Source organism: Grammomys surdaster, unplaced genomic scaffold (genome assembly GCF_004785775.1).
Source record: "Grammomys surdaster isolate TR1022 unplaced genomic scaffold, NIH_TR_1.0 233, whole genome shotgun sequence".
In the NCBI taxonomy this organism is placed as follows: domain Eukaryota; kingdom Metazoa; phylum Chordata; class Mammalia; order Rodentia; family Muridae; genus Grammomys; species Grammomys surdaster.
In genome coordinates this window covers 36,979-63,684 of record NW_021604678.1, presented here as the reverse complement: position 1 = coordinate 63,684, position 26,706 = coordinate 36,979, and the positions used below count along the sequence as shown (strand labels likewise).

The window sequence follows — 26,706 nt, the reverse complement described above, 5'->3', positions numbered from 1 at the left end:
GAAAATTATTTGATTCTCTTTTTGTTTCAGTGACCTACAGCATTGAGCATCCAACACTCTGTTTCCTGATCCTGAACCAGAAAAACAACATTAGAACTCTTTCTTTGGAACATCTCGGTGTTCGCTGTGGGCTGGTCTTTCCTTGGACCTCCTGGAAGCAAGAGTGTTAAGTGCGCAAGTGCGGACTGTGCATTCGGGGTCTGTTACTAGGGTAGAGAAGATGGCGATGGCCTCAACAACTGTAGTGGTTCCCGCGGAGTGGATCAAGACCTGGGACAAATCTGGGAAAGGCGAGTTTTTACGTTTATGCCGGATTCTCAGTGAAAGTAAAAGCCGCAACACTTTGGCTTCTAGAGATTTCCAACAAGCACTCTATGAGTTATCATACCATGTCGTTAAAGGAACTTTAAAGCCCGAACAGGCCTCAAATGTTCTTAATGACATCAGTGAATTTCGAGAAGATATTCCGTTTATTCTTGCTGATATATTCTGCATATTAGATATTGAGACAAATTGTCTAGAAGAAAAAAGCAAAAGAGATCATTTTACACAACTGATATTAGCATGTTTATATTTAGTTTCAGACACGGTTCTAAAGGAACGCTTGGATCCAGAAACATTGGAATCATTAGGGCTTATCAAACAATCGCAGCAGTTCAATCAAAAATCAGTTAAGATCAAAACGAAACTCTTTTATAAACAGCAGAAGTTCAATTTGCTAAGAGAAGAAAATGAAGGTTATGCCAAGCTGATTGTTGAATTAGGGCAAGATTTATCTGGAAATATCACTAGTGATTTAATCTTAGAAATTCTCAAATCTTTAATAGGATGCTTTAATCTAGATCCCAATAGAGTTTTGGATATCATTTTAGAAGTGTTTGAATGCAGACCAGAACACCATGATTTCTTTATATCTTTATTAGAAGCTTACATGAGTATGTGTGAACCACAAACACTGTGTCATATTCTTGGGTTCAAATTCAAGTTTTACCAGGAGCCAAATGGTGAGACTCCATCATCCTTGTATAAAGCTGCGGCAGTGCTCCTTCAGTTTAACCTTATCGATTTGGATGATCTCTATGTGCACCTTCTTCCAGCTGATAGCTGCATTATGAATGAATACAAAAGAGAAATTGTGGAAGCTAAGCAAATTGTTAAAAAACTTACAATGGTTGTATTGCCTTCCGAAAAAAGTGATGAGCAAGAGAAAGAGAAGAAAAAAGATGATAAGGTTGAGAAGACACCTGACAACCAAAAACTTGGTTTGTTAGAAGCCTTATTAATTATTGGTGATTGGCAACATGCAGAGAGTATTATGGACAGGATGCCTCCATACTATGCAACATCACACAAAGTAATAGCACTTGCTATTTGCAATCTTATACACATAACTATTGAGCCTATTTACCGAAGAGTTGGTGTTCCTAAAGGTGCTAAAGGCTCACCTGTCAATGCTTTACAAAACAAGGCTCCAAAGCAAGCAGAGAGCTTTGAAGACTTAAGGAGAGATGTATTCAGTATGTTTTGTTACCTTGGTCCTCACCTTTCTCATGATCCCATCTTATTTGCAAAGTTTGTGCGCATAGGGAAGTCATTTATGAAGGAATTTCAGTCTGATGGGAAACAAGAAAATAAAGAGAAAATGGAAACTATACTTAGTTGTTTGCTTAGCATTACTGACCAGGTACTGCTTCCTTCTCTTTCTTTAATGGATTGCAATGCATGCATGTCTGAGGAACTATGGGGAATGTTTAAAACATTTCCTTATCAGCATAGATACCGCTTATATGGACAGTGGAAGAATGAGACTTACAACAGCCATCCACTTTTAGTGAAAGTTAAAGCTCATACAATAGACAGAGCCAAATACATCATGAAGCGTCTAACCAAGGAAAATGTGAAGCCTTCAGGAAGACAGATTGGGAAATTGAGCCACAGTAATCCAACCATTTTATTTGATTATATCTTGTCACAAATACAGAAGTATGATAACTTAATAACCCCTGTGGTAGACTCATTGAAATACCTCACTGCATTGAATTATGATGTTTTAGCCTATTGCATCATTGAAGCACTAGCTAATCCAGAAAAAGAAAGGATGAAACATGATGATACAACCATCTCCAACTGGCTTCAGAGTCTGGCTAGTTTCTGTGGTGCAGTTTTTCGTAAATACCCAATTGATCTTGCTGGTCTTCTTCAGTATGTAGCCAATCAGTTAAAGGCAGGCAAAAGTTTTGATCTGCTTATATTGAAAGAAGTGGTACAAAAAATGGCCGGAATAGAAGTTACAGAGGAAATGACAATGGAGCAGCTTGAGGCTATGACAGGTGGGGAGCAATTGAAAGCTGAAGGTGGATATTTTGGCCAGATTAGAAACACTAAGAAATCCTCTCAGAGATTAAAGGATGCACTGATGGACCATGATCTTGCCCTTCCTCTTTGTTTGCTCATGGCACAGCAGAGGAATGGGGTGATCTTTCAGGAAGGTGGAGAGAAACATTTGAAACTTGTAGGAAAGCTCTATGACCAGTGTCATGATACCTTGGTACAGTTTGGTGGGTTTTTAGCATCAAATCTAAGCACAGATGATTACATAAAGAGAGTACCTTCAATTGATGTGCTTTGTAATGAATTTCATACACCCCATGATGCAGCATTTTTTCTGTCTCGGCCAATGTATGCACACCATATTTCATCAAAGTATGATGAACTTAAGAAATCAGAAAAGGGTAGTAAGCAGCAACACAAAGTTCATAAGTACATTACATCATGTGAGTTGGTGATGGCTCCTGTCCATGAAGCAGTGGTCTCATTACACATCTCCAAAGTCTGGGAAGATATCAGCCCTCAGTTCTATACCACATTCTGGTCTCTGACCATGTATGACCTTGTAGTTCCACATACCAGCTATGAACGGGAAGTCAATAAACTGAAGATCCAGATGAAAGCAGTTGATGACAATCAGGAAATGCCTCTAAATAAAAAGAAAAAGGAAAAAGAGCGCTGCACTGCCCTACAGGACAAGCTTCTTGAAGAAGAAAAGAAACAGATGGAGCATGTGCAGCGAGTGCTACACAGACTGAAATTGGAAAAGGACAACTGGCTCTTAGCAAAATCTACTAAGAATGAGACCATTACTAAATTTCTCCAGTTATGTATATTTCCTCGATGTATTTTTTCAGCAATTGATTCTGTTTACTGTGCTCATTTTGTTGAGTTAGTCCATCAACAGAAAACTCCAAATTTTTCCACACTTCTTTGCTATGACCGTGTTTTCTCAGACATAATTTACATGGTTGCTAGCTTTACTGAAAATGAAGCTAGTCGATATGGGAGATTTCTTTGCTGCATGTTAGAGACTGTGACTAGATGGCACAGTGACAGATCCACCTATGAGAAGGAATGTGGAAACTATCCAGGATTCCTTACTATTTTACGAGCAACTGGATTTGATGGTGGAAATAAAGCTGATCAGTTAGATTATGAGAATTTTCGACATGTTGTACATAAATGGCACTACAAACTAACTAAGGCATCAGTACATTGCCTAGAAACAAGTGAATATACTCATATCAGGAATATCTTGATTGTACTAACAAAAATACTACCTTGGTACCCCAAGGTTTTAAATCTGGGTCAGGCATTGGAAAGAAGAGTGCATAAAATCTGCCAAGAAGAGAAAGAAAAGAAACCAGATCTATATGCACTAGCAATGGTCTACTCTGGGCAGCTGAAAAGTAGAAAATCATACATGATACCTGAAAATGAATTTCATCACAAAGACCCTCCTCCAAGAAATGCTGCTACCAGTGTACAACCAAATGGGCCTTGTAGTGGGCTGCCTTCATCCATAGGAAGTACGTCTAAATTAGATGAGAGCAGTGCTGAGGAGGCTGAAAAGTCACGAGAAAGATCTCAGTGTAGTGTGAAAGCTATGAGTAAAGCTTCCAGTGTCACACCAAAAGGGAATTTAAGCAATGGAAACAGTGGCTCTAACACCAAATCTGTTAAGGAAAATGACAAAGAAAAGGGCAAAGAGAAAGAAAAAGAGAAAAAAGAAAAGACTCCAGCTGCTACTTCAGAGGCAAGGGTAATTGGTAAAGACAGTAAAGAAAAACCCAAGGAAGAACAGCCAAATAAAGATGAAAAAATAAGAGAGGCCAAAGAAAGAATGCCTAAATCTGATAAAGACAAGGAAAAATTAAAGAAGGAAGAAAAAGCTAAAGATGAGAAATTCAGGATTATTGTTCCCAATGTAGAATCAAAATCCACTCAAGAAAGGGAAAAAGAGAAAGAGCTTTCAAGAGAAAGAGATTTAGCAAAGGAAATGAAGTCAAAAGAGAATGTTAAAGGAGGAGAAAAAGCACTAGTTTCTGGCTCCTTGAAATCACCTGTTTCCCGAACAGATATCACAGAACCTGAAAGAGAAAAACGTCGAAAGGTTGATTCCCATCCTTCTCCATCACACTCTTCCACAATAAAGGACAGTCTTGTCAAACTCAAAGAGTCTTCAGCAAAGCTCTATATCAACCATATTCCACCACCATTATGCAAGAGTAAAGAGAGAGAAGCGGACAAGAAAGATTTGGACAAGTCAAGGGAAAGGTCCAGAGAAAGAGAGAAAAAAGAAGAAAAAGACCGGAAAGAGAGGAAAAGAGATTATTCAAACAATGACCGAGAGGCACCCTTGGACTTAATCAAGAGGCGGAAAGATGAAAATGGAATATTGTGGATTTCTAAACACAAAAGTGAAAGTCCCTGTGAGTCTCTTTATCCAAATGAGAAAGACAAGGAAAAAATTAAGTCAAAATCCTCAGGCAAAGAAAAAGGGGATTCATTTAAACCTGAAAAGATAGATAAAATATCCAGTGGGAAAAAGGAGTCAGGACATGATAAGGAAAAGACAGAGAAGAAAGAGAAATGGGACAGTTCTGGAGATAAGGAAGAGAAGAAACATCATAAGTCCTCAGACAAGCACAGATAATGAAGACTCAGTCAAAAATGTGGACAGGCCTCTGAGCTGAAGGTCTCAGCTGAGGATGCCAGAGCTCAGTGTGTCACTTTCTAAACAGTATCTCCCTTAATTGAGAGCTTCTGGTGCTGTCCATCTTATGAGAATCCTTTAAGTCAGAAGATGAATATGCATCGTCATCTTCTTGAGACATTGCAAAGTCACTGGCTTTCAGAACATTATTTTCACCTCTGGGCAGTTCCTTGCAGCAAGATCCCTGTGCGTACAATTTTTTCTTGAAATAATATCACCTAGAAACAGCATCTATGAAATTTTCACCAGCTGAGTCTTGGATCACCCTTCCTAGAAAGGTGAGTTAATCTTTTCTAGGCTGAGCACCTTGGTGTAGAGAAGGCTGCATTTGTGTGTAAAATATGATTAACAACATTGGTATGATTAACCTGACAGTTTCATCTCCTTGTAAAAATTTTAATTTCAGCTTGTGAGAAAGGTCTTACACATATAAACCACAACTGCAATGTTTTTCTTTTTATATGCCATCTCAGTTTCCCAGGTCTGTCACATGGCTCAGTGTGTTAAGGTACTTGCCACCAAGCCCAGACACCTGAGTTGGAACCCTGGTGCCTCCGTGATGGAGGCAAAAATCTCTGACACCCACAGATTTCTCTCTGACCTTCACATACCCTAAATTAATAAATGCAATTAAAATGGTTTAATTTCCCTTGCCCAGAAATTCTTCTAAGGTGACATCTTCATCTTAGAAAACTTATTTCTTACTTTCCTAATCACAGTCTCATGGGCACCATGATATTTATTGGAACATTTACCTTTTTAATTTAAAAGTTGAGATTACTTAACCCATTTAAAGTACACAGTAGAGTGATCTTTAGCATATTAATCACATTGTGAAGTGACCACTAACTGTAGTCTCCGATTTTTCTCATCTGCAGAAGAAGCCTCAAGTGTATTAGCATCCACTTATAAATCTACTCTTCCTTTATACCCTGGAAACAACTGATATTTTCTCTCAGTGTGTTTGCTGATTTTGGACATAACATAAACAGGGTTGTGCAGTATTGTAGCTTTTGTGTATGGCTTCTTTCATCCCTCCATGTTTAATGTGTACTAATAATTTATTCCTTTTTATGGCTATATATTTTGTTTATCCATTAATAGAATAGTAATTTTTAAGTATTAAAATTAGATGTTAAACACTAGTGTATCCACAGTTAAAGTAGATAACACCAAGATTATACATAGTATGAGCAAAATGATGTGTAGAATGGTATATAAATTAATCAGGCTTTTGTTTAAGTGTGATGTTTTTCTAAAGGCCATTTTAGCTTTGATTTTAAGAAATAGGTGAATGTGCTATGTTCATCAATAATAAGTATTTTTTTTTGAAATTCAAATGAGAACAAATGACAAATAGTAATTGTATGTCATGTGCTTACAATCATCTTTTGAATTTATCTCACCATTATTTAAGAAAAACAACATATAAAGGAAAGGAAATGAGTATAGATGAGTCAACATGATTTAATATAATACGGCAAATATTACATTTTAATGTCACTTAAAATTATATCTTTATAGGGTACATTTCTTCAACGGAAGACTTCTGGAAGGTATTTGAAAGTGACTTGGAAAGAACTCATTCTCCCCTGAAAATTGTTCATTTGATGTCATAACTTCAATGCACAAGATAATTTATGTATCATTTGTATGTTTCTTTAGGGTCTGCGTGCATTTACCAATATAGAAGAAGTAGGCTATGGTGAGTTGAAGTTACTGTTCTACCTTAAAGGAGTGGTTCAGTACCAGCTATAGAAAATCCTGCAGGTGCATTGCAACAAATTGGGTCTTTCATACATTATTTATTTAATCTCCATAGCAATGTTACAAGGAAAGTAAGTACCAATATTGTTTATAAATGATGCAAATTAGATAGAGTATGTTTTATTGCCACATAACTAAGGAATGAGAGAATGGAGTTTGTTTGTGGCATTATTCTCTTTTATTTTAGCTTATTATTTACTCTATTTAATGATTCAGCAAATATTGAATGAGACTCTCCTAGGATATGTAAGACGTAGAAAGACAGATTGTTTTATGTTATTTCATTTAGTAAGATGATGGTATGTACCCCCAGCTCCCAAAACAGTGCCTAGCAGATCTTTTAAAATCTACTGTTGTAAATTCAACCAAACCCTTAGTCATGAAAGAACCTACATAGTTTAGCAGATTCAATGCTTATACATTTATTTAAAAAAAATCTTTAGAAGATTGATATCTTTATTCATATTTACTAGCCTTTATCTGTTCTGAATAGCTTGGACTTGAAGTCTGCTTTGCCAGATAACTAGTTTAGCTACTTGAGGTCCTTAGAATTATGATTTTTCATATAATAGATCAATCTATTGAGAAAGGTAAAGAGACCACAGGATGTAATCACATCCCAAATGCTCTTCCTCTGAATGATACATAAAATGTGTGACCAAGTCGTAGTACATTAGTCCTTTAGGGAGACCACTGATATCCCAACTGCAACATTCTACCTCTGACCCTCAACTTTCTTATGCCCATCTTATAATGCGAAATGCATTAAGATATCTCCCAAGTGTTCCCTAAATCTTGCTACTTCAAGTATTGTTTTAATAACAAATAAACAAAAAAACCTCAAAGCAAATATTCGCCTCTGTGTGTGGTGTGAAAAGCATGGTCCCCATAGATTCATGTGTTTGAATGCTTGGCCCATGAGAAGTGGCACTATTAGGAATTGTGGCCTTGGAGGAAGTGTTTTACTGTGGTGGTGGGCTTTGATGGCTCCTATGCACAGGCTCTTCCCAGTTCAGAGGAGATTCTCTGACTGCCTTTGGATCAAGATGTAGAACTCTTGGCTCTTCCAGCACAAAATCTGCCTGCACAATGCCATGCTTCTCATCATGATGATAATGAACTGAGCCTCTGAAAAACCATAAGCCAGCCCCATTGCCGGGGGCCAGCCCAGCATGGAGGGGGGAGTGATGTCTTCTTTCTTCTTCTTGTCTGTTCTTAAGCAGAGAGGGAAGAGCATCGACGGGGATAAGACTTGGTCTTATGAGATATTTAGAGTTGCTGTATAATAAAAGTGTAATTATCTATGTTACTATGCTACTGTAGCTGACCTGCCTTCTGTGATCCTCTGAGGCCAGAAACTGCAGTTTCTCGAACGTTACACCTCATCCTAAAAACAGACAAGGATTAAGTAAATAGCCTTTGTTCTATCCCAGCAGTAACTATTGGGCTCTAACTTATGCCTGCTAGTCTGAAGTCACAGGAAGAAAAGAACATTTATAAAAGTAGTTATAACGTTTAATACTAACTTGTAAAACATTTCCTATGAAAGGTATGTAAAGGGAAAAGCAGAAGAATCTTACGCAGGGAAAAGGAAAAATTCTACTCTATCTGGGGAAAGGGAAAAATATCTCTTCTATCTCTTTATTCTATCTGCCTCTCATCTCTTTAGCCTCAGTACTTATACATCTTTCAGAATACATAATCACATGTTACAAAGTTCATCACAAGTTCACACCAAAAATCAAATCATAAATTGAAATAGACGTTTATAACAGAGAATGTTTAAATGCATATCCATTAGGAGTAATTTTCTGGCTAAACATCCATCACCTGTCTAGCTCCACAGGTCCATTGAAGGTTTAAAACTGTAACTAAGTTTTGTATAGATAGACCCAGGCAATATTTTTCTTCTGTCCTAGCACCTATAATAAATTGTTAGTTCCCTTTTAATGACCTTTGGTTAATTGTTTTACAACCTCTTTGAATGTGCTCTGAGTAGGAGAGAGTCTGGTTACTATCTAAGAGCAATTAACTGATGACACTTGGGAGACTGGCAGAGTTCTCATTGCAGTTTTGACTATCAGAAAGGGACCTAATAGCAGTCTGACTATAAAAGAGCTTAATGGTCATTGATATAATTTTAGGAATTCTTATAGGATCATCATTAAGACTTAAGTCATCTATTTGTCTATATAGCATCACTACAAGACAGTACACCTTTGTGGATCTGCAGAGATCTGCTCCAAGGGGGTGTGCTTTTGCTTAGTGATGGTTACATATGTTTAATAATAATAATAATAATAATAATAATAATAGGAAAAGCATATTAATAGCAGGAATCTTTCCTAAAATAAGTCCCTTACAGCCTTGCTGAATAAGGACTCACTTGTCACAGATTATATAATAATCCAAGGTAAGCCATTTCAGGATGATCACCTGCTAGTTATTAGCTTGTCCCATTTTGGCTCCTGACACCCCATTAAATGTTTTCTTTTACTAAGAATTGCCTTAGTCTCTTCACAGCAATGGAAGACATAACTAAGACAGAAGTTGGGACTGGGGACTGTAGTCTTGCTGTGATAGACCAAACCATGGTTTTGTTTGAAGGAATGTAGATTTTGAGACTTTGGATTTGGAAAGCAATGACTTTAAATGGGCTTAATGGGCCATTCTAGTAGAAATATGGAAGACATTGGAGCTGAGGGTGATTTGAACTTGGGGTTTCAGAGAAGAGAAATTTTAGTATGTTGCCTGGAGGTCATTCTGGTGAAGAATGTGGATACTTTTTGCCCTTTTCTGGGGAGTCTGCATGAGGCTAAAGTGAGGAGATTCAGATTAGTTACATTGAGGAAGGTCTCAAAAAACCAGGATAGACTGTGTCCTATGAGTCACTCTTAGAGCATTTTGATCAAACATATAGCAAGCTTAGAATGAAAAAATACAAAATGTATGGTTCAAGGATTAAAGGGGCACCAGGAAGTGGAATGAAGCTGTATTTAAGGATATTAAATGGAATTAAGGGAGTTGTTACCTCAGGGCAAGATTCCACCCAGCTAAACCTATGCATTAACAGTTGTATGAAGGATAGTTATATCATGTTAGAATTTATTGTTATAACTTGTTTTCATTTGGACATGGAAATATGATTGTGTGTCAGATTGACAAGGGATGGGTTGTCATGGCTATTCTCAGTTGTCAACTTGAGTATGTCTGGAATGAACTACAATCCAGAACCTATAAAGATCTTGTGAAAGGAATTTGTGAAAAGCTTAGGTCTAGGCGTGGTGGTACATGCCTTTAGTTCCAGCACTCAGGAGACAGAGGCATGCAGATCACTTGAGTTCAAGGCCAGTCTACAGAGCAAGTTCTTGGACAGCCAAGCTTAGGCAGTGAAGGAAACCATTGAAAACTAAGTGCAGAGGGTGATGCAACCAAAGCTAACTGAACTCGGTACGCTGAGCCTTCACTTGTCCACAGATGGCTGGATTTGTTCCTCTCCTCAGCTCTAGCCACATTTCTCAGTTTAATCCATCTTTAATTCATACCATTGTATTTATTCCATGGGCCTATGTCCAGTCCATATCACAGCTATGATCCTGGGCCTGTGATTCTCAGTGTGGTCAGTTGCTTTCAATGTTTGGTGCAGAGGATATTGGGACTTAGGATAAAAAAATACAGGGACTGCTGAGCCTCCTGCTCTAGCCATCATGTTGGATGAGGAAAGAGCCCTCTGGAGGGAGGTTCCCACTTGTTCACAAGCTACAAGGTGCAGAAAACCCTTTCTGTGTGTCTTTTCCCACACAGATCACACTTCTCATAAACTGTTTTTGTGATGCCACATTCTGTGTCTGACACTTGCCAGGGTTTCTTTCTCTTGGTTACTTAAGAACCTATGGAAGATTCTTCTTCCCCACCTACCCTGTCACAAGTGACAAAATTGGATGTCTTAGTTTGTTTCTTTTCTACAAATACAAAGTGCAGCACTTGTGCATCGCAACGAGCTTCTGTCTGGTCTTGTCCTTTTCTTTTCACATTACTCTCCTGTCCCTGTTCCATCTGCCTTTGTTTGAGTTTTCTCCTGGGGTTGCAGGATTGTGCTGGGTGTCTCTTCCCTCTGTAATGTTTCTCCTAGAACTACTTAAAGTGTGAGCTGCTGAGGATGTTTTTGTCTGGTATAAAGCCTATGCTTCTCTACTTTAGATTAATGATACTAAGTTTATATTTGTACATGGACATATCTGCAGAGGCCTTTGTCATTTTGATTCCCATGCTTTAACATCTTGTGCTAGTGTTTATGAAGGTACTTATTCTTAGAATTATTGAAGAAAATCTAAAGAAATTAAGAACTCCTGGGCTGTTTCGGAGTGGCTCTCCTGATATCTCTTGTTATCTCTGCCCTGAGGTGTATCCTTGAAGACAAAGTCCTTTTTTTAATGATGTGTGCTGATTTTGTGAGGTTATATAGATCATTTTATAGAAACTGTGTCATCCAAAAAAATACATATTTTCTAAATTACATCAGGGTATACTTTTTTTTGACAACCAGATTATTTGTCACCTACCCAGAAGATACTCCATTTAGCTTTGTTGACAAGAATTTAGTTTTAGTAATATTCAGTTTTAGAGAAAAAGAACTAAGTCTTAAAAGCTGCTTTCCTATGTTATGACAGTGTGGATAGTTTCTGATGATCTGTTTTCTAGTGCCTAAAAAGCACAAGCACACCCTAGATTTGTGCTGCCTTTGCTGATAAGCTGCCTCATCTCACATCGTTGATAAGAGAGATTTGTACAAGTCCTTCTGTGTACCCGACCCTGTTCAAAGATGGTGAAATCTCCTCTTCCTCATAGAATACCTCTAAGGTAAGTACCATATTTCATATGGAAACACAAAAAGTGAAAAGTGGGGTGCCTTTCTCTGTTTTCTATAATTCTCACTGAGGTCATTGTGTGCTGTAGTCCCTGACAACAGAAGGGAAGACAACTATGAAAACTTGGATCTGATGACACAGGTTCTGTGGGCAGGCATCTCTGGCATGGGTTCCTCATACTTTTAGGGACTAAATTAGCATAACTAAATCTTAGGACCTTTATTTCTGAAGGTCAGTAACTCTATGAAAATTCAATAAGCAATGAAACACCATGTTATGTATATTTACCCCATGTGATAAAATTTATGTTAAATACCTTATTTCACCAGAAAACAAGTGTCTGTAACTGACACAAGTGTTCTGATGATTTCACCTGTTCCTATTGCCATTTTTTTTCCATTTGTGCTCTTAAATTAGTTGAGTATACACAAGTGAGATTGTATAGAGTGGAAAAGAAAATAAGTCACCACTGGAGAATACTTGCAGTGTGGCAAGCTCTGACCTGTATTTCTCAGGAATCAATGATGCTGAAACACCTGCCTACCTTGCTGGCTTTGGAAAAACATGTGGCTGGATCAAGAAACCCAGGCAACTTTTTGTGACTTTTCATTGTACAGCACCAACATGAACCTGTTCTGTGTGGTGAGATGTGTACTTCAGGCTTAGGGCCCTTCCTATTTCTAGCTAGTTATCTAGACATATCTTATTGTGAATATGGGCTAGGGAAAAAAAAATCCTTCCTGCCACTACATAGATAATACAAAGGATCCAACTGACAGCAACGTGAGAGTTGAAGCAGTAGGACTGATAGGATTAAGAGTATTTGGCAAAAGGATTTATGATTGTAGAAGAGTATTACGATTCGGAGAGGACTCTAAATCCAGGCTGCTGGAGATACTGCTCATTTGATAGAGTGCATGCCCAGTGTGCACACAACATTGGACTTGATCCCAGCACCATTTAATGGAGCATGGTGCCTGCAATACTGTCATTTGGAAAGTAAAGGCAGCAGGATCAGAAGCTCAGGAATTATTAGCCCTTAGCTACATAGCACATTTAAAGGCTAGCCCATTCTATGTGAGACACTGTCGCAATTAAACATACAAAACAAAATACAAAAACTTTAAGTAAAGGAGAGCTTGGAGAGACAGTGCAGGCTGTAATGTGCTTCCTGGGTAAGCACATTACAAGTTCAAGCCCTAGAACCCATATAAACAACAGAGATGGTAGCACATACTTGTAATCCCAGCACTGAGGAGGCAGAGACAGGAGGAACCCTGGAGCTTACTGGCCAGCCACCCTAGCCTATTAAGCCAGCTTCAGGTCCTACTGAGAGACTCAGTCTCAGACAGTTAGATGGATAGCTCTGAAGAGTAATCTCCAACCTAGACCTCTGGTTTCTGTATATGCTTGTGTGCACACACAGATACACACACATACACACGAACATAAAGATATTTAAAAGAACCTTAACCCAATCTAAGTTTACTCCAATTCTGTAAGCTTTCCAGAAAAGCATTGTTTGTTCCTAGCATTTGTCTTTAGCTATTACACCGTTATGTGTCCACTTTCTCTCTGACTCCCTCCCCTCAGTTTTCCATTCATAGTAGACATTGATTTATCCTGTATTTCTCAGGTACTGTTCTTGGCTCTTGGAGCATATCAATGGAAAAGATACCTTTGCTCACATTCAAGGAATAATGAGATGGAGAGTAGATATATAAACAGAATAGACTATATAGGACCTTAGATAATGCTGCTTCTACAAGAGAATAAAACATGAAGCAAAGCCAGGGGGATTCATAGTTCACACTGGATATCATGTACAACACTTGGATGTCACTCACATGATTACTTCACGTACATGAATACTCAGGAAGAATATAGTCTGTATACTTTGTCATTCTTTGTCACATTAAACTCAGCTCTGCTTTAATAGCCAGTTGGAACTACTAAGATGAATCAAAGTGCATTGTAATTACTGGCAAGCTTTTCCTAGTGATTCCTGTGAAAATCCGGAATGATAGTCAGGTAACTGACAATTAAAAGTTAATAGACTATCTTAAATATGTCTATCTCTTCCAAGACACTAAGATGAACATCATCAAGGCTCAGTAACTTGACAGTGTATTCTCAGTTTTTCGATGTGGTCTCCAGACTCAGATCCACAGTGTGCTGTAGAGAGATGTCTTAAGATGCATAGGTCACTTTATTCTAAGTTTACATGGGGGCTGTCACAGGGTAAGGCTTTCAGTACTGCTCTATTGAAAACACACTCCAAAAGTTAAGTAGTAAAGAATGAAAGATTTGGCAGTTGAGAAGAATTCTCATTTACCACAGTCCTGTCTTTGAGGCCACTCTTAAAGCTTATGTGGATTCTGGGAGGCCAGCTTCTGGTGTGGCCCCTTGCCACAGTGGAGGCAATGGCATTGAATACCTGCCTGATAGCTTTAAAAACTGAAATTCTGCTGCTAGGTATTTTATCTTGACAGTGAGATGGTACCATTAAGTGCATCTTTTCTCTTTTTCAGTATGGCATGTAGAAAGTGGGAATTTGTCAACATAGTCCTACAGTTTCAGTGAGACACAAAAGGTCACTGAGTGTAAAATGATATAGCAGACAATAAGCAGGTACTGAGTACCTGGGAGTGACAGAGCCCTGGGAGAGGGGGACGTCTACCCTGGAGGCCAACTGCACTTCTGATATGACTTACACACTGAGTGACTGAGTCCATACTTTATACATTTCAAAAGCAAAACAAAAAATTGATGAATGGAAGTAAGCAAAGGAACATGAAACAGAAAAGAGTCTTAGCTGGGTTGGGGGCCATTAAGGAAGGTTAAGGGTAGCAGAGAGCTGAGAGCGATGAGAGGGAAGAAGGATCTACTGAGACGAAGCTGGTACAGAATGCCACCACTGATGATGTCATTCAGCTCTCAGTAAGGCTTATCTGTTGGTTAACTTTAATATTTAAAAATTAGGCAGTAATCAAAGGATAAATTAAATAAATAAATACATATACGTGTACACACACACAATATGTTTTTGTTTGTTTGTTTTTCAAGACAGGGTTTCTCTGTGTAGCCCTGGCTGTCCTGAAACTTGCTCTGTAGACAAGGCTGGTCTTGAACTCAGAGATCCACCTGCCTCTGCCTCTCAAGTGCTGAGATTAAGGGCATACACACATTTATATGTGTATATATATATCTTGGGATAGATACATATCCTAAGAAGGAAGTAATACTCTGGAGAAGAAGACCCTGGGAGTTTTAATGTCTTTAACTTCATAGCTCATGCTCCTACATGGAGCTAGTGATGGTGACCAAAATGATTTTCCACCAGGTTGATGTAAATTGTGATGGCAATGGTTTATTTTGTTGTTGTTTTGAGTTTGTTTGTTTAACCTTGTAGTGGAAGGACAGAGTAGATGGACTGGCTTCCTGTTCTGTTTATGCATTACTGTTGTGTAATTGTAATGGAAATTGTCAGTTGAATTGCCAAGCATGTGGTATAAGGTGATCTGCTACATCACAGATTTTGATTTCTTCCTGAAAACCTATGAAATTTTCTTCTGTTTCTTTATTCTTTACTATACAGTGGAAGACGTACTGAAAATGTGCATTCTCAAACTATTCACAAACTATACTATCAGGAGTTTATGAAATTGCCTGGTTATTATAATCTTCATGATAGGCTGGAGAACAATACTAAAATTTATACTGTATTATAAAAGATGTTAAGTTCAGTCTCTGATTCATTGTTGTGAGTGTTCAGAAGTTCAGTACTTCAACTTCTGTGGTCACTTTCATTTTTGTAAGAAGCCTTCCTGAGTATGACATGCAGTGTTTATAATATCGTCTCACTTAATCATACTGACCCTGAGAGTAAATTATAAGCTCATATTTATCTTAACTAGTGAGGCAAAAGTAATATTTGTGGTAATGATTTTCTTCAACTGATAATAAAAATTAATTTTGAATGAAAATGTATAAATTTAGGGCAAGAGGAAACAGCATGGAACATTTTTGACTGATTGGAAGCATAGTATAGAATCTCCTCTGATAGTCCACAGGGAACAGAAATTGTGTACTCATCAAGGATTTCTGTCTGAGGATCAAGAAAGCATCAAATAGAATAGAATCCGAGAAAGTCATTCTTCAGATGCTTGTCTCCAGGTCTAAAACATGTTTACCTCATTTTCCCCATCAAGCAACTCGTTTAATCAACTGAGCATTGTCCTGTCTCACTTGCTTCTGGAGAACACATGTAAAAACTTATTTTTATAAACTTTTAGTTTGGAAATTTCAGACCTTTTCTTATATTGTATTATGCATTTGAATATGTAAGTATGGTAGATTGTTATCTGCTTAAATCTTAGGTTGTTGTATTTTGCCACACATTATTCTGTTTCGATGCTTTCTATTGTTCTAAAACATGACCCTTTGAAATTATAAAACATCTGCGTTGCTCGGTTGCTACTCTTCCTCTTCCTGCTGCCCCTTTCTCTGTCTGCTGTTCCCTTCTTTTCCCATTGACAATTATTCTGCTTTACCCACTTCCCAAAATTCATGTGGCCTTGTAAATAGATTGTGAATCATTTTCCTTTAAAATTTGTTGATACAGAAAATAAGAGGCGGGTGAGAGTGCATCTCAGTGGGTAGTTCTCTTTCTGCCAAGCCTCCCGAGAACTGCATGACAGAACAGAAGGGACTCCTACAGGCTGTCCCCTCACTTCCTCCTGTCTGCCATGGCCTATGGCCTGTCCATACACGTGGATAAATAAACAAACTAATCCTATATTTTAAATGAAACATGATCCATATATGTGAGTGAACACCAGAATCATGAAAGAAAACTTGATGGATGTGTCTTGCATTGTATCAGCCGTAGAAACAATAATCAATCATAATCATAATCATAATGGCTTACACTTTAGAAGCTAGTGTATATTATGATATACATATAACTGTCTCCTATATATTTGGTGAAGAAAGGTAGGGAAGAACAGATGTGTGGAAGTCACAAAATAAAGAAAAAAAAATCTTTTTTTTTTTTTTTAACAACAAAACCAGAAATCAAGATGATGCTTAGCAAATAGACAGGTCTGGACAGATGGCTCACTGATCACCTGGGTCTTCCAGAGGATCCAGGTTTAAGTCCCAGAACCTACATAGCTGCTCATAACCATCCACAACTCCAGTACTAAGGGATATGATACCTCCTGCTGACCTCTGGCATATGTTGTACTCAATATATACATGCAGACAAAACACTCATGCACAAAATAAAGTTAAAAGAAAAGGGAATAGGTACAAATTGATCTGAATGAGAGTGACCTTAAAAATAGCAAGCTTTCCCATTAGAGCATCAGTTTATTACAGAATCACCTCCCATGCCTGTGCATGTGAATGCAGGCAGACACGCATGCACACGCTATTGTACACATCCAGCAGATTTCTTTTCCTGACTTCTTAGTACTTCCTTTTTAGTGACTAACTTCATGAATGCCATTGATAAGTATCATGGTCAACTATAGAATTCACACATTGGTGGAGAAAAATAAATCAGATTAAAATAGATTTATATTGTTATAAAGCTTGTTTCTGTTTTTTACTTACAGTAGTAACCATATAATAGGATATATATCAAACATTGAGGAATATATGTCAAACATTAACCATATAATATATGTCAAACAATGTTTGATATATATCAAACACTGAGGAATAGAGGAATTCTTTTTTTCAGAGTAAATGAAATTGTTTCCTGTCTTTGAGCATTTGGTATACTGGGAGTGCATTTGTACAATATAGCTTCTGTCACAGGATTTTTTTTTCCTTCTGGATTAAGGTGACATATTTCATATGATCCATTATTATTTTTCCCTTTTCAAGTCACTCAAACTATGACCATACAAAGCTGCTCTGTATTTTACATCAAGTATGCTGTGACTACTACTTTTATGAATAAGGTCACTTGTGCTATTTGGATTCTTGTTGATTCTAACACTGCATGTTTTGCTTAACACATGTAGTAAGAGGCCATCTTAGTATGTTCTCTGGTCATGGAGCCCTAGAATAACACTGAGGTCTATCTAAGTTTCACTTGATGTGAGTAAACAAGTAAGAAAAAAGAAGTTAGAGAAGGATGATGGGGAGGAACAGATACTCTATCTAAGATGTAGGGGCAGTTCGTTCTTTTTGGGAGAGGCAGGAGGGAAACTCACACAAACTAGGTTTTGAGAAGCATTCCACACATGAGGAAAACTCGGTGTAAGAGAGGGTAGACACTGATGGTTGAGTAAGGGGAACAAGCATGTATACGTCCTCTGTTCCTATAGTAAATATGCAAAACAAAACTTGGCACTGTTCATGGAAGCCCTTCAGTGACAGCAAGTGCATTCATACATTGTTCAACAGTCACCACTACGCATTAACACACTGCTCATCATCCTAACATAAAACCATACCTTGTCTATGAATCAGAGTAAATCTAAATGTCTCATCTAAAATCATACGTTTGGCTTTTTGCAATATGTATATGCCACTTGACATGTTTTCAGTCACATCCATTCCTGTTATGGTAGAATTATATTCGAGTGTTTGTTTAGAGCACATTGTATTATGTATTCATATGCTAATACTGTCCCTATCTTTTGCAGCTCTTCAAATTATGAATTTTAACAAGTCCATGAACCAGTTTTCAACCATGTCATGATGTGCCAAGAAATCTGTTTAGCTTTGCCGTTATGTTCTTCACTGTTTCCTTGGCATATGCCCAATTCGCATTCAGTTGGATTATATAAGTACCTTTCAGGAATACATGTAAGTGTTTTCAAGTCATTAAGAAAAAATTAATGCTTCTGCCCTCTCGATGATGTTTGTTATTTAACCACCTTGTGTTAAAAATAAAAATAAGAGTAAATTACTTATTTTACAAACCTACCAAAGAAATTAAGAAAAATCTGAATTGCTGATGCTTAGGAAAGTACTACTCATGAACCAGGCACAGTGGAGTGAGCTTATAACACCAGTACTGAGAAGTGGAGACAGGAGGATAGAAGTTTGAAGTCACTCCTTCTGCATAGTAGGTTCAGCTCTCAGTAGTGAGATGTAATGAAACAGCTATAAGAACACCAGTACAGTTGAAATGACCAACATCTTCTGAACATTGAGTGCAGCTAAAAACATTTATTTTGATTAGTGACATTTTATTTTATTTACTTGAAGGGTGTGTGTGAACAAACACATGTGCACAAACATAGAGGTCAGAAAAAACACTTGCAGAAGTTAGTTCTTTCCTTGTACCATGTGTGTTCTGGTTCTGAGCTTGAGGATTGGCAGTGAACAGGCAGGCACCTGCACTCCCTGGGCTGTCCTGCGCTGCCAGTGTGAGTTTTGCCTAACTTAGTTGTTGAGTGCTTGGCACTGTTCATCTCATCATAACAAAAGACCAATAGTTCCTAGTTTTATTCCTGTTGACTGTTGTTTCCATAGTTTTAACTTCAGATAATGTAACGAGTAAAAGAAAGTTATATTATTTTAAGATGGAGTGGTACAGGAAATTTTTAGTCCACGTGTATGGGAAATAGCAGTACTATATGCTAGATGTTCTGTGGTGTTAACAAAGCAGTCAGCGTGTAAGAAAGATTGTTACAGCTTTGCATTAATAGACTTTTGTGAAAGAGGGACAGAATCCTTATTACTGGTATTAGAAGTTAGGAATGAGAGTGACTTCATTAAGACCTAACTTTGACAACACCTAGTCTTCTGGGTCTTACTTTGAGTAAATATGAGACTATTAAATGTTTGAATACAAAATTCTGGCCATCCTTCAGAAATCGTTCATTTTTAAGAGCTTTTTAATTTCAAACTTAAGAAGACCTTGTGAAGATTATTTACTGTTTTATCATCTAGGTATTTGATTCTTAAATCTGATTGCTGTATAAGACACTTAAATAAAATTTTGCATGTTAATTATACCAGGTGAAAATAGTATGCAATGTGAAAACATTTTGTTATCCAGAAGGCACTAACTGACAGAGACAACCAGAGGCTCCTCTGTACAATGGTGAGGTCATCCTTAAGAATTGCTACCCTGTCGCTTAATGCACATGGGTTTTATGTTGTGTTTTTGTCTTTTAGGTACTGAGCTTTACCATGGTCAAGGAAGTTAGTCAGGTTTTAGAACTACATTATTTTCTGCCTCTGTGTTCTTTATTCTTTTGTTATGTACACTTCTGTTTACAAGGATGGTGCTGACCCAAGTCCTCTTGGAGAAGTACTTTTCTTTGGAGTTGGGTATCTTTCTAGCACAGGCTGTAAGGAGAAAACCGGCCTCCATTTATCAGCTTCTTGTTTGCTCCTGTGTGGTGATATCTGTTTGGTTTAGACAATGAACCAAATAATAATGAGCTGATCTGTGTTTTCTTAATTTCTAGGAGGCACTAAAACAGTAATCACAGAGCATGACCAGAAATGAAACCAGGAATTGAACATGATTGTCAGCAGATGAAAGCTGCCTCAGAGAGTGAAGGTGAGTCTCATGCAGAGGGCCTTATTGGCTTCCACACCGTCCTGATTGGTCGACCACTGCCTATCCACCCCTCTCTCAGTACTCCTGAGGCAGCTGGCTTCTGCATGCGGGGTTTATGTTGTCAGTGCTTCAGTTGCAATAAGACTTTTCATTTTTATGCACTTCTAAAAAGTTTCATTTCCTTCTTGATATCTCTTGACACATTTTTTATTTCAGTGGTGAGTAGTTGTTCAGTTTCGATGAGTTCGTTGTTTCATGCTGACAATATCCAACTTTAGTCTGTGGTAGTCACATAGGATACAGGAGGTTACTTCAGTTTTCTTCTTTCTGTTGAGACTTGCTCTGTGTCCAAGTATGTGGTCAGTTTTGGAGAAACTTCTATTTGAAACTGAGAAGGTATATTCTTTTGTGTTTAGGTAAGATGATCTGTAAATATCTGCTAGGCCCAGCAACAAAATAAAAGCCAGGCACTCTCCCACATTATAGGCAGTGGAAGAGAATGGCAGCTCCCAGGGCTCGCTCGAAATGCAGTCCAGCCAAAACACAAATCTCTAGGCGTAGAGCTCGTCTCAGATAGGAGGTGGGAAGACACTTCATACTGACCTCTGGCATCCACATGCATGCGCACAGGTAGTCCCGCCCTTCACATAGTTACACATATACAAATTATTAAAAAATAAAAACCAGTTGAACAGTTGTAGTTAATTCAGTTGGACGACTACAGACCTCAGTCTCTATTCAAGAAGTCTTTATATTTTTAAGGCATTTATGTAGTATTTTTATACAAAGTAATAGGCTAAGAAAACATAGTTGTTATACTGCTTTGTTTACTTGAAATATATTCTGAGCATAAATCTGTTTTCTTAAATATTTGTTTACCGTACAGTTCTGGTATCACCTTAGAATAGTATATGATATAAATAACATTTAAAAAATATATTCATATGTATTTTTTAATGTCACCATTCTTTAAAAAATTAGCACTCCAAAAGAATGTCTTTATAGCAAAAACTGCACATATAAAAATTTTTTTTGGATTTTTTTTTTTAAATGTCAAATCAGACTGTAGGGATGTGCATACATTTGAAGACTTCAGATATTGTGCTCACTGGAGGAAACAGGCCCTTAGTTTCCACCAACAAGGCATGAGGTTTTCTCCAGACCTTAAAACCACTTAGATTTTCCAATTGAACAGTTAAAGAGAGAGAGAAAAAAAATCAGTTTGTTTTTCAAAAGACAATAAAGCAGAACATGCTAACTAATGTGCTCCTACAACTGGTTTCCTGCAGCGTGGTGAGAAACATGGACAGAGGCATAGAGCACTATGCCAGACTCCACTGGCAGCATGGGGTCGCAGAGCCAGGTGTTGATCATAAGGCTGGAGATCATGGAGCTGCCAAACGGAAGAGGCATGAGGTAAGCAAGACTACTGATGCTGTGGCCATGCCTTAAAAACTGTCTCCTGGTGAACAAGGTGTTTTATTGTATGTGTATTTGTTGATGACTGTTTGCTTTGGAAACAAAGAAAGCTCCATGCCCAGCAGTAGTTTTTACAGACCCCAAGACCCTTAGCACAACTGAGGTCATGATGAAAGTACCATTCAGACCTTGGAACTTAGCAGGTAGGCAGCAGCACTTGCCTGAAGAAGAACAGGGACCTAATCCATCAAAGTCCATAGTCTTAGAGAAGTTGCCTAATGGACTTTGCTTTCTGGCTTCAAGCTAACTGAGCTTTGTCAACCCAGGATGTGTTTTTTGTACTTAATAGCTCACCATAAGAGTAGCACCGGACTGCACTTGGGTCCTGAACATCCAGTATAGTTGCCAGCAGGCTAATAAACATTTTGTATTGATTTGAACCTGTGTCTAAGTAGTCTTCTCTGGTGCATACCTCACAATAGTAAGCGGCCAACACAAAACAAGCTCTGACAATTTTGGAGTATGTTTGTCTTGGGGCTTTTTTTTTTTCTTTTAATTTTACAGGTGCTTTGTGTGTGTACTAGGGTTTCCAGTTCTGTTTTTATGGGATGCCTGTATGTATGAATATATGTGTGTATTCATGTGCATATGTGTTTTCTGTGCTTTTTCTTTAGTGCTTTTTCTTCTGTTTTTTTTTTTTCTATTCCAGTTTGTTTGTTTTTGTTATTATTTTTTTGATGGCTGTTCTAAGGAGAGGCAGAAAGGGTACAGATAAGAGGGAAGGAAAAATAGTAATCAGAATATTTTGTATGAAAAAGTATTTTCAATAAAAGTAAAGTAGTAAAAATATAAATGTTTCTCAGTTACAATGTTTTCATTCATTTGCATTGATACAATTTTATAATCTTTGAAACATCAATTTTTACTTCTATGATACGTCATAATAATTATGTTCGTAACTCTTACTTAGAATAGCTTTTCTTTGTCTGTGACTGCAGAAGAAATGATAATGTGCAGGCATGGCTCTTTATGCCGTCCTTGGGTGGTTCAGTTAAGTGAGTGGTGACTACAGTGATCGCTGCTTCTCTCCAGCCTTTCCTAACTTTAAACATTATTTGATCCCAAATTTCTTCAGGCAACTTCTATGTAGAAGAGTATTCATCACCTGGCTACTAACATACTCTCATTTTTCTATTTTTTAAAAAGTGACAGACAAGTGCTGACTGTGAAATGCACAGGGAACAGATGGAACAGCTGGTGCAGTGCGATGCATGAACAGGTCGAGTGCTGGGACTGATGGTGTTGTGTCTCAGACTGGCCAGTGCCTCAGCATGACTGTGAGATTCAGGAGTCAGCCTTGCCCCAGGTGTCCTTTCCAGTCTACAGTAAACCTGGAAGTTGGAGGCAGAAATGGGGGTGCCAGGATCCATGTGGTAATCCACGTGTGTTACTGAGTGGATTTTCCATAACAAGTACATTATTTATGTCTGGTTAATCATACGATGCTGGTCTTTATAACTAATTATTAATCTTCTACACTTGGTTTTATTTTCCATAAACTGTACCCATGGATGAAAGAAGATTTTTTTTTTTTTAACTTTTCCTCACATGACAGATCTAGACTTTGAAATATTGAACTAAGGAAGAAAGACTGAAAGTATGTTGAGAAGTACGCCCAATTGCTGCCCTGCCTAACTCTTCAGGTGACAATGAAGTAGCTTTCTAAAGCTTGGAACTGTCAAAGGACTTCTGAGTACACTTCCAGCCACAAGTCAGTACTGACATTTTTAGCCAGTGTGTGGAGGAGGAAGAGGGCATTACTCTCCACGCTGATGCAGCTCTGTGATTGTTCATCTCAGGTACCCTCTACTGGTAAACTTTAACCATACTGACAAACCATAGCACAGCTATGTCCCCATTGTGCTGGAATTTGTATGAATAGTTAAAATGTTAATACTACACATTGTTTTGCCTACTTTCTCATAGCTAATGTCTATGGAACTAGCTGTATTACTTGTTTTTTGTTTTAATTGTTTTAGCTCTGTTAAATGGCCCCCCAAATTTCCAGATAGTGTCTCTAACTGTAACAGAAGAATTGTATGGTTCCTTAACTCACACTAAGTTTGACTTTCAACAATTTGTTCAGTGTGAATATTTTTATCTCTTTTTCATGGCTTTCATGCTTATTTGAAACTCAATTTAATATTAAAAACTGTCTAGTAGAACCAACTTAATAAATACTACTTTGGTGTGCAGTGAAATGTTTGATTAAGCAAATGTTTAAGAATGATACTTTGTTTTAAAATTTATTATGACTCATAAAGCAAATTCATTTCATAGTATTTGAGAGATAAAGTCTCAACTGTTCTTAGTCCAGTGTGTCAGTAGAATTTATAATACAAATAAACTTTGCTTTAATTAAAAGATTTTTTTTTTCTGAAAGTCCATCTATTATAAGAAAGCACCAGGAAGAAATAGCTGCTGTTTTCATTGGAAGAAAGAGTTTTTCATTAAATTTCTGTGTAAAATCTCTTCTCAATAAGAGATTTGTTTTTCAAACATACTATGTAATATGATCTTCTGCAATCTAAATGGATGAGAATGATACAATTCAAGGCTGGTGATTCAGGGCTGGTGGTGGTCATACAACCACTACAGAAACCCTGTTTTTAGTGCTGTTACTTGTAGTCTCCTGTTAATTACTAGATTTTGTCAGTTATGTGTCCAGTGAAAACAGGAGTGACAAGTCTTTCTGAGTCAGTTGATGAATGAATCGTACTGATTTTTCACAGGTATTTCATATGATTTCATCTCCATCTTTTCAGTATGCTGACCAAGTTCTTTCTTCTAGGTGGTAAAGTTTATGTTCCAGATATATTGAGTTTATATGTTTATCATGTATACATAATTGTTATATGACAAAAAGCTTCAATTTGAAGTGTAGCCATTATGCAGTATCCATGTATACTGACCATGTGCCCCATATCCATTACAATCCCTAGAAAGTATTTTTGATACTTATTATTTACTGTGTTTTAATGTACTTACAAGACTATATGAAATTCTTTCCTTTACCCATGTGTTCTGTTTGTTTTTTTGTTTGTTTTATTGTTTTTACTTGTTTTTGTTTGTTTTTATTATTTTTGTTTGTTTGGGTTTTTTTTCTTCTTGAGTCAAAGAATAGAGTCTAATCATTTTCCTGGTACCTTGCCCTTTGTTGGCATAATTAGGATATAAATTGTTCAAATCTCCACAGTTAAGAGTTTCAGAAATACGTGATATTGGCCACTTGACTTAATAAAGACTAGATATATAAACAGATAGAAAAAATGTCTATTTCCTCACTAAAAACAATTGAATTTTTTTGTTTTTATTAGCAAATATTAGTAATAGCCTAGACTATGAATAATTTCTGCATGTCGTGAGGGGCATATAATGAGACAATGCTTATTACAGCCAAGTACCCATTTCAAGTAACCAGTTAGGCATTGTAATTACTGTAGGGCTATAATGCATGGAAACTCATTCTTCAGATTCCTTAGAGCTGTAACTTGAGACAGTTGAAGGCATGTAGTTCATTTGGGAGATGTAAATAATAGTGAAGCTGAAGAAGTCTGGAAAGGGAAGGTGTACAGAGGGTGTGCTGTCAATCTGGCTAGCACTGCAGACTGCTAGAGCTGTATTTTCTTTGTGCTACTCTGGAAAACACTAGAACACACAATTCAGACATATCTTATGTGAGGAAGTGGGTTATAGAACTAGTCTCGGGGAGTGGTAGCTATCCTGTACAGTGAACAGCAGCTCTTGGCAACTTGTGATCACAAGCTGTAACTGGACATGATGGCACATGCCTGCAATCCCAGCACCTGAGAGGTAGACTCAGGAAGACCAAGAGTTTAGGAGTAACCTGGGCTACAATGAGACTGGGTCAAAAAAATAGAAAAGAGCAGTAGCTGAAGATTGGTAGATACAGACTATCATTATAATGCCCACATTGTCCCTTAGGTGTAGACTTTACAATCCAGCCTCTTAATACAGTCAGATGGTGTTCTGTGCACTTACACTACATGACTGTGTAGCCCATGAAGGGAGAACCAGGAGAGGCTAAAAGGCACAATGAGAAGACGATGCTGTGTTTCTGATCCTGGCAATATTTACTATCCATGTGATCAGGTCTCATCTTTAAGTTCAGAAGATGAATCTACCTTGGCTCACTGGTGTGTATGGTCTAAAACACATTTGAGCTGAACTTTACACAGAAGAGAGAAGGAGGTACCTTGTTTTACAAAGAGGGAAGTCTGTTCAGTCAGCAAGATGGAAAAGATTTCTTGGCAATTTAAATTTTCAAAGGCAAAAGGGGCAGATGTCCAGTGATAATTAAAAACTTACCTAAAATGCTTTTCTAAGTCTCTACTTGAACACACATATTTCACAACTGCAGTTTTGGGCTCTTTTTTCCCTTATGTTGCATCATGAATATGCCACATAGTAATGTGCATAATATACAAATTACATAATGTAATATAAATTGATATTGTATGATAATATCTACATATTAATACTAAATTATGAATGTATATTTTATGTGGAATAAAATACATCTCTGGTATTGAACACAGCTTGGTTCTTTTTTTTTTTTTAAATATATCGCTTCCAGAGTTACATGGCTTTAATGTTTTTTTGTTTGTTTGGTTTAGTTTGGTTTTATTGAAAATATACTCTTCTCTCATATATTATATCCTAACCAGAGATTCCTTTCCCTCCACTCCCCTCAGCTTCCTCCCACAATCCATTTACCCTCTGTCTCCCTTCAGAAAAGAGCAGGCCTCCAAGAGACAACCAAACATGGCAAAATACAAGGCAAGGGAAAAGCCCTCACATAGAAGCTGGACAGTGCAACCCAACAGGAGTAAAAGAGTCCCAGATACACACACCCCTACTGTTAGGTTTCTGACAAAAGCAGCAAGCTAACAGCCGTAACAGACACAGAGTGCAGGCCCCATTGCTGCTTCAGTTTCTCTGAGCCCATATGTACCCTGCTTTGTTAATTCAGTGAGTCCTGCTGGTAT

General features: G+C 37.6%; 1 pseudogene; it reads left to right on the top strand.

Moving 5' to 3' along the window:
* The first annotated feature begins 45 nt into the window (after positions 1-45).
* LOC114626310 lies at positions 46-26,251 on the top strand (annotated as a pseudogene).
* Positions 26,252-26,706: the final 455 nt, after the last annotated feature.